The 12,869-nt window shown below is 44.8% G+C and overlaps 1 pseudogene; it reads left to right on the forward strand.

The window, feature by feature from the left end:
• LOC102463299 (ATP-dependent translocase ABCB1-like) overlaps nucleotides 1-12,869 on the forward strand; it is a 74,496-nt pseudogene that overhangs the window by 29,212 nt on the left and 32,415 nt on the right.

A 12,869-nucleotide genomic window follows, 5' to 3' on the forward strand; every position in this document is an offset into this window, starting at 1 on the left:
CTGAGACAAGTGCTGTGTGTTTTTCTTAAATGTGACAACTTCTGCACACCTGTTTCTAATGGTAAGGAGCAGCCAACTATTTGTCAACAACCTGTTCTTGTTTTGGTGTTAAGTGCACTGAGTAAATATGTGATGTAGTAGCATAAACACAGAAAGGTAGTGATTGCACAGGTGGTGTTATCACTTAGGCTGTGTCTAGACTACATGTCTCCATCAATGGAGCCATGTAGATTAGAGTTGTAGGCAAAGGCAAATGAAGCCACGATTTAAATGATCGTGGCTTCATTTATATTTACATGGCTGCCGCGCTGAGCCGACAAACAGCTAATCAGCTGTTTGTCCACTCAGCGCGCTAGTCTGGACGCTCCCCTGCCGACATCAAAGCCCTTTGTCGGCAGCCCCGTTATTCCTTTTGGGATGAGGTTTACCGGGGCTGCCGACAAAGGGCTTTGATGTCGGCAGGGGAGCGTCCAGACTAGCGCTCTGAGCGGACAAACAGCTAATCAGCTGTTTGTCGGCTCAGCGCGGCAGCCATGTAAATGTAAATGAAGCCGCGATCATTTAAATCGCGGCTTCATTTGCCTTTGCCAAAAAAACAAATCTACACGGCTCCGTCGACGGAGCCATGTAGTCTAGACATAACCTAAATAAAAAATATAAGATACATCTCTTTTTTTCTGCAGAGTAGGGAATGCATCCTGCAAACATGTTCCAACTCCCTCACACATAGCCTAAAACTATGTGTGAGCTTTTGCAAAGTGCATCCCAAGTGCTGTGTTTACCTTCATAGTATCGAATTAATTGCTTCATAAAGTGTTTTGGGATACCTAGTTGTGAATGGTGCTATGTAAACACAAATCCTATTCTGTGTGGTCTAGAAAGAGCTTGTTACAGTTATGTGGATTTGTCACCCTTAAAATATTTCCTTTTTCTTTATATCTGAGCAGTTTAGGTATGCTGATTGGCTAGATATAATTCTGATGATAATAGGCTTGATTGCAGCTGCTGCAAGTGGGGTTGGGTTGCCATTGTCAATTGTTTTCTATGGAAAGATGACAGACAACTTTGTGATGACTGGCCAGCTAATAAATATGACTTCAGGTAAAGAGAGTTATTCAACTGCTGACAATATTTGTTTGGGTCTCTCGTTCTTTGGATTGGCATACGTCCAAGACACAGTGCTCCAGTCGGTTAAAAACCCTGAAGAGCATATTGAATATTGAGCAGTCCTTCCTTTTTAGTACAGTTGGAAAACAGATGCTTGATATATTACAGAGCTGCGCATTTGGTATTTGTAAAATTATTTACTACTTTCTATAGGTTATAAGTAGGATTTGCTGTTTCAGGAAGTGACCAAAGGTTTGAATAGTGTTGCACATTTGGTTAGGTGCATTATTAGTGCCTTTTTGCAGATAGCCAGCAAAAGGTTAAGTCACTAGTTGGACTCCACCTGAGTCCAGTTTTGAGGCTTGGGTTGAACTTAAGTGGTGCAAAAAAGACGGCCTTATGGTGTCCTCTGCTTGGATTATTTTTTCCTTATGTGAGGTAAAAGGGGGAGTTTTCACTTATGAAAAATAAGAGATTGGTCACTGTGGCAAGGAGAAGGATAGACCATCAGAAGGTATGATCTGATCAGTTCCCATTGATGTAAAGAGTTAAATCCATGACATCACTCCACAGTAACCCTCTGAGAGGACTCAAAAGTTCCCCGTTTCATCCTCTACTGGATGTAAAGTTATATATTTCCTGAGCTGTTCAGGGAGTGTTATGTCATGCAAAATACCCATAAGTTCATGGCCTAAAATCACCATGATTTTGTTTTATGCATGTTCTAGCAAAACTGAATGTTTTTCTTGTTACAGTTAATCTTTCAGCAATGACTAGTTCTGTTTGTCCAGCAGCTCCAGGTTTTGACATAGAAGCTCAAATAACAGCGTAAGAACCTCTGCAATTATTTTCATAAGAATAGCATGATGTAGTTTCCATATTTTATTTTCCAATAAACTGAGAGCCAAATTCAGCCATCTGTTACATCTGATTTGCTTCAGAAGGGTTGTGTTGGAGGTAAAGGGAGATAGAATTTGACCCTCTGTGCGTAATTTCTCTTGCAAGATGCACTTGATCTTACAGATTTTTACTGTTTTACTACAGGAATGCTTATTACTATATTTGTTTTGGCTTTGCTGTAATGATACTAATAATGCACCTAACCAAATGTGCAACACTATTCAAACCTTTGGTCACTTCCTGAAACAGCAAATCCTACTTATAACCTATAGAAAGTAGTAAATAATTTTACAAATACCAAATGCCATCCAAGTCTGGACATTTTTGACCTCCGCTGCAAGACAGACTGCAAGAATCCGACAAAAGGCTTTTTTTGCAATACTTCACCAGTAGATGGCTTGGTTTGATACTAGCCAGACTGGCACACTAAACACCCAACTAACAGAGTCAGAAGGCTCTATTTATCTATGCACCACAAACATCAGAGCCAAAAAGAAGACTGATGTTTTCCTTTATATAATTAGCTATAGGGAGTTTCCAGGAAACCTTTTTAACGAAGAGGCAAAATATTACTGCTGCCTGAGGGAGGAATTAGTTATCACTCACTCAGGGGTTCTCAAATTTTGTGGTACCGCGACCCCCCTCCCTAAGTTGCTCACAACCCCCTGGGGTGTCGGGACCCACAGTTTGAGAAACGTGAACTTAACTTCATTTTCAGGGTTTCAGTGACACATCCACGGCAAGGACTTGTGAAATGCAAAATCTTATTCATCTGACATTAACTTTGTAAGATTTACAAGCTACTTTGCAAACTACTATAGATAAACAAATGGTCCTGCAGCAACTTAGCCTCACTGTCTAGACATACCTTATTTCGGAATATTGGAAGTATCCCGAAATAGCTACCCTTCATCTTTTAAATGTGCCTGTTGTTTCAAAATAGATTTTGACGTAATGGGCACACTATTTTGGTATCCCTGTAACCCTCATTCCATGAGGGTTAAGGAATGTCTCAAAATGGCATGTTGTTTTGAAATTTGGTGCTGTGTACACACCAATTTTGAAATAAGCTATTTCAAAATACAAATATTTTGAAATAGCTTATTTCAAAATTTGTGTCTATACAGCACCAAATTTCAAAATCATATAGCACAAATTGCATATTTATTTCAAGTTAGGGTGCTGTGCAGACGCATCCTTAGAGACTAACAAAAAATGTAAATGGTATCATGAGCTTTTGTGGGCACAACCCATGTCTTCAGATTAATGTTTTAAATTAGGGTGTGCAAATTTTGTATCTTATTTTGATTGTATTTTGAAATAACGTGCTATTTCAAGACATCCATGTAACCCTTGTGGGTTGCCAGAATAGCACACTCCTTATTTCAAAAAATATTTTGAAATAATGGGATCATTTAAAAGACGTGGGGTAGCTATTTCGGAGTACCTCTGGTATCCTGAAATAACCCCGGTGCATATACGCACCCTTACAAACTATCACAGCTACCCTTCTGAGACACAGGTAAATAGCTCTGCTGTCTCCATTTAATTTACAAACACTGAAAACCCAGACACTGTTTGAAATTAAACTTCACTCATATTTATGAGCAGTATATTCTCATTTTGAAACTGATCCAAACCAATTAAAATTAGGGATCTTTGGATCAGTTTGGATCTTCATGCAGGGATTCAGAGGAAGGGTATGCAGAGTTTCTCCAGATTTAATTTTTGCAGGTCAGGATATGCCCAGATTATGGAAGATGTGAATCCTGAAGAGAATGAGAGTCTTGAATTTCACCAATCCCTACCTCTCACATACGTAAATAGGAAGAGAAAATTAGTAGGACACACAGTGGTCTACAAACAATATTTTACTAACACTTTGCATATATAGGATGCAAAATGGAGATGTCCTTTGCCTCAAAGATCTTAGTCTAATAGCACAATTGAAGATGACAGCAGGCACAGGAGAACTCAGAGGAAAAAGTACTGTAAAGGTTATTGGAGTAAATTTTTGGTTTTCTATGGGTTATTCCTTTTGGGTATTGTACAGTGAATTGAGACACTTGTGAATGAGAGGGGATAGCAACGACAGAAATGTTTCCAGAGGTTACATCACCAAAAATGAGCTGTGATCTGTTAGTTCCTAGCCCCACAAAGAGCTGTATTACTGCTGTTTAATACTCACGTTCACAGTTCCTACTCCTTAAAGATATGAGCAATTAACTTCTGACATTAAGTCTCTCTCCAGGAAAACAGAAAAATGTGTGAGGAGGAAGCATTCATGAAAAAGCATTTTAAAAAAAAAATTACAGAGATATTAACACCATCCATGATGGAATCGGAGACAAGATCAATATATCTGTACAATACTTTTCCATTTTTCTGACTGGGATTATTGTAGGATTTGTTTATGGGTGGAAACAGACTTTGGTGATGTTGTCAGTTATTCCTTTCACTGCTGCATCAATAGTAGTTAGGTCAAATGCAAGTGCCAGGAAAAAATAACTAATTCTACCTCTAAGAAACAGATTGGGGAAGGGTGAGTGATGGGGAGAGGGGTGGGAAGAAGAGGGTAGAGGACAGGGAGTGAATCCCAAAGCAACATGACCACAGTTTGGAGAGCCTCCCTGCTCCTTCTCCATTGTCTCCTGCCCCAACACTTGCAGAGCTCTGTTTATCAGCAGATGGGCATTAACATGCTATGGAGGGGAGGCATAGACTGCTTTCAACCACCATTGCTGACTTCCACATGGAAAGAGGATGATCTGCATTCATCAACTCCATTAATCACTGGGACCATATTATTAGATAGTACTTTTTTCTGTGCATGACAGACACTAAGGCTATGTCTAGACTGCAGGCTTCTTTCGAAAGAGCCTCTTTCGAAAGCATCTTTCGAAAGAGGCTCTTTCGAAAGAGCGCGTCTAAACTACAATGCGCGGATCAATCCGCTATTTCCTTCCGGGTGCTGCCTGCCTGCCCTTTGCAGAGACGCGTGGTGAGAGGGACACTCCTGAACACCTGTTGCTCTGCTCCTGCAGCTGCCTTTGCTGTCCCTTGAGGAATTTTGCAAGGCATTGCAGTGCTGCTTTGGAGTGCTCAGCTTCCTGGGACACCCCAGCAGCTTTTTTCTTGTGAGGTTTTTCTGCTTGCAGACCCTTATTTTTGGCATGGAGCCAGAGCTGCCCCTGGGCAGGCGATGGCCCCACACCACCATACTGCAGCTGTTGCTGCATCTTCATGAGACAATCATGAGGCTCCTTCCCGAGCTGGACCCAGACCAGAGGGACGAGGGGTTCCTCCGTCCGGCAGCCACACTGCCCTTGCCTCCGAACTTTTTCGTGGACAGGCGTGTTTGGAGGTTTGACACCAGCTCTGAATGGTGGGACCGGCTCGTGATGGAGATCTGGGATGACCAAGACTGGCTACGGAACTTCCGCATGAGAAAGACCACGTTCCAGGAGCTCTGTACCTGGCTCGCCCCTGCTCTGCAACGGCAAGACACCCACCTGCGGCCCGCCATCCCCCTGGAAAAGAGGGTCGCCATTGCCCTCTGGAAGCTGGCAACCCCCGACAGCTACCACTCCGTGGGACACCAATTTGGCGTGGGGAGATCTACTGTCGGGGCCGTCTTGATGGAGGTAAGTCATTGTCTGGGGACAGTCACAGTTTGGGGTGGGGGGAAGGGAGACTGTCAGGAAGGGCCAAGTGGAGTGGGAGTGGGAGTGGGAGGGAGCTCCTCCACTCACCCTGAATTGTGGGGGGGGGGGTTCTGAGGAGGGGATTCCCGGGGTGGTTGAGAGGGAAGGTGGGCGGTGGGTTCTCCTCCTAAGAGATAAGGCACCCCTTCTAACACTTTGTTGTCTGTCTCGTTCTGCAGGTGGTGAGGGCCATCAATTCGGAGCTGCTCAACAGGCTCATCTGTCTACCGGATCTGGACAGCGTCATGGCCGGCTTTGCTGCCCTCGGCTTCCCCAATTGTGGAGGAGCGCTCGATGGGACACACATTGTCATCCGTGCACCGCCCCATCGAGCAGCCCAATTCATCAATCGAAAGGGCTACTTTTCTATGGTTCTCCAGGCCCTGGTCGACCATCGTGGACAGTTTTCAGACATTTGTGTTGGGTGGTCAGGGCGGGCACACGATGCCCGCATCTTCAGGAACTCATACCTGTACCGGAGGCTTCAGGCAGGAACATTTTTCCCCCATCGCCAGTTTGTGGTTGGGGATGTGCACATGCCGGTGTGCATAGTGGCTGATGCCGCCTATCCCCTGATGCCGTGGCTGATGAAGCCCTACACCGGCCAGCTGGATGCGAGCAAGGAGCAGTTTAATGCTCGCCTTAACCGGGATCGCAACCAGGTGGAATGTGCGTTTGGCCGTTTAAAGGGCAGATTCCGGTGCTTGCTCACACGCCTCGACATGGGGGAGACCAACATCCCCGAGGTGGTGGCCGCGTGTTGCGTCCTCCATAACCTCGTGGAGAGGAAAGGGGAGGCCTTCCTACCAGGGTGGGGGAGAGCTGCTGATGCCCAGGAGAGGCTCTTTGCCCAGCCCCGGACAGCTGCCATCCGCCAGGCTCACCGGTCTGCAGTTGGCATCCGGGAGGCCCTCCGGGAGCAATTCTCCAGTGGAGGCCACTGAGGGGCTTCTGCCTGGGGACTGGGCCCTGGCCCCCAATAGAAGCTTCCCTCCACAACCCATCTCCTGACCCAGTTTGGACACATCACTTACACCAGGGTGTGTTTCAAAATAAAATGTTCTCTTTACTTATTTATAATTTTGTACATATTATCAAACAATGTTGCAAACATAACAAAATTTTTTTTCATTTTTGTTGTTGCCAAACTATATACAATAAACAGTTCGTTTAACCCTTTGTTTGTGCTTTAACTGGGGTGATGGGGGTGATTGAAACCTGGAGGGGGGAAGGGGACTGGAAACCTGGAGGGGGGAAGGGGATCAGGTTGAACGGGGCTTGGCAGATTTCCCTTTCCTGCCTGGGCCTCGTGTTTGGGGTGCTCCCCGGCTACGGGATCGGGTGATGCACCTGTCGGTTGGCTGGCTGCTGGGGGGCTCTTGGGACGTGGAAGCCTGGGGGAGAGGAGGGCCGGGGGAGAGAGGGGCTGGGGAGCTGGGGGGGCTGGGGGAGAGGGAGGTCCAAGGGGGGAAAGGGATGCTGTTGTGGAAGGGGGGTTTGATGGGGTGGGGTCATGGGGTGCTGGAGGAGCAGGACCAGGCACAGCAGCAGGCAAGCCGCTGACCTCCCTCAGGGTGCTGTACAGCACCGTGCGCTGCAGGACCAGCTCATTCATGAGCCGATCACGCCACCGCTCCTCTGCCTCCGCCCTCTGTAGCAGGATGGCGTTCTGCTCCTGCACAGCCTCGACGTGCTGCCGGAGGATGTCGGCGTAGACACGCCTGTGTCTGCGGCTCCCATGTCTCCGAGATGGAGATGGAGATGGAGGTGGGGCTGAGGTGCTGCGGCCCTCTTCCACAGCTGGTCCGGCTGTGGAGGAAAAGAAGAAGACACAATCAGTCCTATAAACTGGACTCTGTAGCACTTACAATACTAACAGGATGGTTTATTAGGGGATGAGCTTTCCGGGGCCAGACCCACTTCCTCAGATCAGAGTAACACGGCTACATTTCTATCACAATCAGTCATGTGTGCAACAGCTGTCCAAAAGGGCATGCCCTCTCCCTTGAGACAGGGGAAGCAGACATTCTGAAGGTCACACTGTGTGTGTGTGTGTGTGACCTGGGCATCAGCCTGAGCATGACAGGTTTCCCTTGTGCATCACCCACTGTGCACCCACCCACCTACCTCCCCCCCCCCGGGTGTGACACAAACTCACTGTACTCACCTGCTGCTTCCTCTCCCGCGCCAGATGACGCCTGGGAGGCCTCAGAGGTCTGGGTGACTGGCTCCAGGGTGAGGGTCGCCGTCTCCTCGCTGTCGTCCTCTGGGACCATGTCCCCGTCTCCAGACTGCTGTAGCTCCCGCTCTGGAGCGTCCACCACCGGGTCTGCCAGTCCAGACTGCACGAACCTCCGTGGTGTGCGTGCTTCTGCACTGCCACCCAGGATCTGGTCCAGCTCTAGGTAGTAGGGGCAGTAGTGGGGGGCTGCCCCAGACCGGGAGCTCTCCTCCCTGGCTTTGGCGTAGCCCTGCCGCAGCTCCTTTACCTTGGAGTGCACCTGGTCCTGTGTGCGGGGGTAATGGCCCTTCTGGGCCAGGGCTTCAGCCATGCGGCCATAAATTTCGGCATTTCGCCGCCGGCTTTTGAGGGCCTGTAAGGCCTCCTCCTCTCCCCACAGCTCCAGCAGGCTCTTGATCTCTGCGCCGGACCAGGATGGTGCCCGGCGCTTGAAGCCCTTGGCTGGGTCCCCAGAAGGCTCTGTGGAAGGGCCAGGACGCTCTTGGGGCTGTGACATGCTGCAGCAAGGTCGCCGTGTGCTCTGGCTCCTTGTCTGCAACAAGTGGCTGTGAGGGTGCCTGTCCCTTTAAGGAATGGCTGCAGCCAGGAACCACAGACGTGCAACCCATGGCCCAGATTGTCCACCAGGGCTTCTTCCTGGAGGCCAATAATTTCGAAAGAAAGGGCTCCCCCCGTCCAGATTCACGTTCTTTCGACGGATCTCCCTCGAAAAAGGCGTTCTTCCTCGTGAAACGAGGTTTACCGCCGTCGAAAGAAAAGCCGCGTTCTTTCGATTTACTTTCGAAAGAACGCGGCTTGAGTCTGGACGCAGGGGAAGTTCTTTCGAAAAAAGGGTACTTTTTTCGAAAGAACCCCTGAGTGTGGACACAGCCTAAGTGTTTCCATTTATAGATTTTATTTGCTTTCTCTCCCTCTTCCCCCTCACCCAAGCACTGAAATGGGTGGAGAGGAAAAACAAGATTGTGATCTTTATTCAAGAAAGCTAAGTTATTTACATAGCATCCATTACTATACTTTCTGGCTACGTCTACACTGGCCCCTTTTCCGGAAGGGGCATGGTAATTTTTGAGATCGTAATAGGGAAATCCGCGGGGGATTTAAATATCCCCCGCGGCATTTAAATAAAAATGTCCGCCGCTTTTTTCCGGCTTTTAGAAAAGCCGGAAAAGAGCGTCTACACTGGCCCCGATCCTCCGGAAAAAGCGCCCTTTTTCGGAGGATCTTTGAAGTAGGAATAAGATCCTCCGGAAAAGGGCGCTTTTTCCGGAGGATCGGGGCCAGTGTAGACGCTCTTTTCCGGCTTTTCTAAAAGCCGGAAAAAAGCGGCGGACATTTTTATTTAAATGCCGCAGGGGACATTTAAATCCCCCGCGGATTTCCCTATTACGATCTGAAAAATTAGCATGCCCCTTCCGGAAAAGGGGCCAATGTAGACGAGCCCTCTGAGTGCCTCACAATATTCATCGTGTTTAGCCTCGCTACACCATGCAAAATAGGGGATGCCCATTTTAGAGATGGAAAAGTGAGATTCAGAGAGAAGAAGTTACTTACTCGAGATTGCCCAGGAACACTGTGTTGCAGTGGGGACTTGAACACAGATCTCCTAAATTCTAGGCTCTTAGTCTAACTGCTAAATTACCCTTTGTACCTGTACATAATTTACACCACTTCTACAGATTACAATAAAATACTTTCCCATCTCCCCTCCCCATTTTTGCAGTTCTTAGTGTCATTCTCTACAAAAGAGTTCACTGCTTATGCTAGAGCAGGAGCTGTGGCAGAAGAAATTTTGACTATCAGAACAGTTGTTGCGTTCAATGGACAGACGAAGGCATTAGCAAAGTGAGTTTTTGTACTAATTATTGATTGTAGATAATATTTGGGAAAGTGATATAGTCATTTAAAAAAAATCAAAGCTCTGTCAGATTATCTGCCAGACAGCTGAACTTTTCAGCTAAAGAAGTCTGGAAGGAGACATTTTCTGTCTCCTGTGAACATTTGCAATCACTCAGTTGACCTACATTTTGGAAGGGCATTGTAAGGCTCAGTTTCACTCTGATGCAAACCTGAAGTTGGAAACTGAAGCTATAGAAAATGCAATCTTATCTTATGCTCCAGTCCAACAAAGCACATCTACAAATACTTACCTGTAAGCACATGCACATGCCTGCTGAAATCATTGAATAAAGTGCTTACAGTTAAGTTCATGTTTTATTGGATCATAACTTTAAGTAAGATTTCATATCACTTTCCTAGGTCATTGACTTTAAGGAGGGAACGCATTAGCTTAAATTTAAGTGTAAGGTGAATACTTTTAACAATCCTTTTTTTTGGTCTCATCTGAACTGTACTAATAAATAATATCTGAGCAGTTTATGCAGAAGAAATTAACGGCACATCATTTTAGGATGTAGTGCTTAACTGTGCCATTAATTTTGGACCTTCCCACTTTGTGTGCCTAATATAAGCATGGAGAGTTCTCTACAAAGCTTCTGAGCATGTCATTGAATAATAAAATAATACACATATCCTCTGGAAAAGGTCTGAGAACATTGCTGGGTTGGGCTGGGCTGGGCTTTCTATAATGCCTTTGGAAAGCTAAAGGGGATTAGCCAGTTACAAGAGGATAGTGATTTTTTTCATTACATTACTGTTAACTTTGTCCTTGTCTCAGAGGATTTAACTAGCACAGTAGGGTGTTTGATTTATATTTGATTAATTGCTATTGGCATACAGCTTAGTAACTTAGCACATGAGAATACATTTGGCTTCTAACTGCAGAAGAGGACTACTGTATTTCATCTGCCATTTTGTTGTCCAGTCACCTAGTTTTGTGAGATACCTTTTTAGGTCTTTGAAGTCAGCTCTAGACTTAACTATTTTAAGTAATTTTGCATCATCTGCTATTTTTTGGTCTCTCACTGTTTACCCTCTTTTCCATATCATCTATGAATCTGAACAGCACAGACCTCTGTACAGATTCTGCCCCACTGTGAAAAATGTATTCCTACCCTTTGTTTCTGATTCTTTAGCCGGTTAGGACTGGTATTCCGAAATAACAATGCGCGCATCTACATAGCAATGTCGTTATTTCAAAATAATGGATGGCTTATTCCAACTTCTGTAATCCTCATTCTACGAAGACTAATGCCTATTCCAAAATAGCTGTTTCAAAATAAGGCATGTGCAGATGCTCCACTATTTTGAAATAGACCTTCACAAGGGCCATTCTAAGTGATTCCTCCTGGATCACTTAATCAAGATAGGCTTCCCTAATGCAAATATGTTGCCTCGAACTAATTTTGAGGCTTCCCTGCAGTGCAGATGTGCTATTTTGAAATAAGCTATTTCAGAATACCTTTTCTGGAATAGCTTATTCCGAAATAACTGTGCAGTGTAGACATAGCCTTACTGATCCAGAACAGGATCTTCACTCTTATCCTATGACTTTGCTTAAGAATCTTAGCTTTTGACAAGGTTCCAAATCATTCTTAGTGTTGCAGTGAACACATACCCTATTTCAAAATAACTAGCACTATTCTGAAATAACTTAGACCGTGTCTACACAGCAGGCAGTTATTTCAAAATAGTATCAAAATATGTCAAGCTAGAGGACTACTTACTCCGATTCCTGTAACCCTCATTGTATAAGGGGAGTCAGAGAAAGAATGCTCTATTTCAAAATAAGTGCTGTGTAGAGGCTCCATATTTTGAAATAAGCTATTTCAAAATAAGATACGCAATTGACGTAGCTCAATTTGCTAGCTTATTTCGAGCTAAGCCAAGCTGTGTATATACACCCTCAAAGTCCAAGTACATTTTATCCACTGGGGGTATGTCTACACTTCAGGGCTTAACTCGAAATAAGCTACACAAATTGAGCTATGTCAATTGCATATCTTATTTCAAAATAGCTTATTTTGAAATAATGGGAGTGTCCACACAGCACTTATTTTGAAATGGAGCACTCTTCCTCCAACTTCCCTTATACAATGTGGTTGATAGGAGTCAGAGTAAGAAGTCTCCAGCTTGACAGTATTTCAAAACTATTTCAAAATAACGGCCTGCTGTGTAGATGCGAACTGAGTTATTTTGGAATAGTGCTAGTTATTTTGAAATAACATTGCAGTGTAGACATACCCTGGATCTCTTGTGTCTACATGTTTGTTGAAACAGTCAAAGAATTTTAATAGATTGGTGAAGCATCATTTCCATTGACAAAAAGTTATGTTGACTGTTCTATAATATATCAAGTTTATCTGTGTGCCTGATAATTCACTCATATTCATTGAACACCAGAAACTAGACCTACCATTGACGATTCTTGGGGCCAATCTCTTGCTGATACAAAATCAGTGAATCTACAAGAATTCACGCCATCTAAGAATCTGGCTAATAATTTTTATGGAAGAAAACCCTGGAAGCATGAAAGCAAGTTAGGGATACACACCAAATTTAATATTTAGCTTCTGTTTTCAGATATGATGTTAATCTTGAGAATGCTAAGAGTGTCAGGGTTCAAAAATCCATTACTGCCAGTGCATCTTTGGGTTTCACACATTTTATTTTATATGGATCCTATGCTCTTGCACTTTGGTATGGAACCAACCTCACAGTGGAAGAGAAAGAGAACTATGACATTGGACGAGTGATAACTGTAAGTACAATATAGCATAGTCTGAAGCAAACTGTTCAAAAATGGTTTATAAATTAAGTAAAATGCTTTGTTGTTTAAGTACTGCAGAAAAGGATCCATATTTTCCACTTAGGCACAAAGACCACATCAGACTAAATATTAAAATATGTTTACTATAAATCAGAGAGAAAAACCTCAAAGTTACATAATGAATATCTCATTTGGTCACTATCATTCTATCTGGAGTAGCTTATGACTATGAGTGCCTGTCTCAGGGCAG

The sequence above is a fragment of the Pelodiscus sinensis genome, chromosome 2, assembly GCF_049634645.1.
Source record: "Pelodiscus sinensis isolate JC-2024 chromosome 2, ASM4963464v1, whole genome shotgun sequence".
Taxonomy (NCBI): Eukaryota; Metazoa; Chordata; order Testudines; family Trionychidae; genus Pelodiscus; species Pelodiscus sinensis.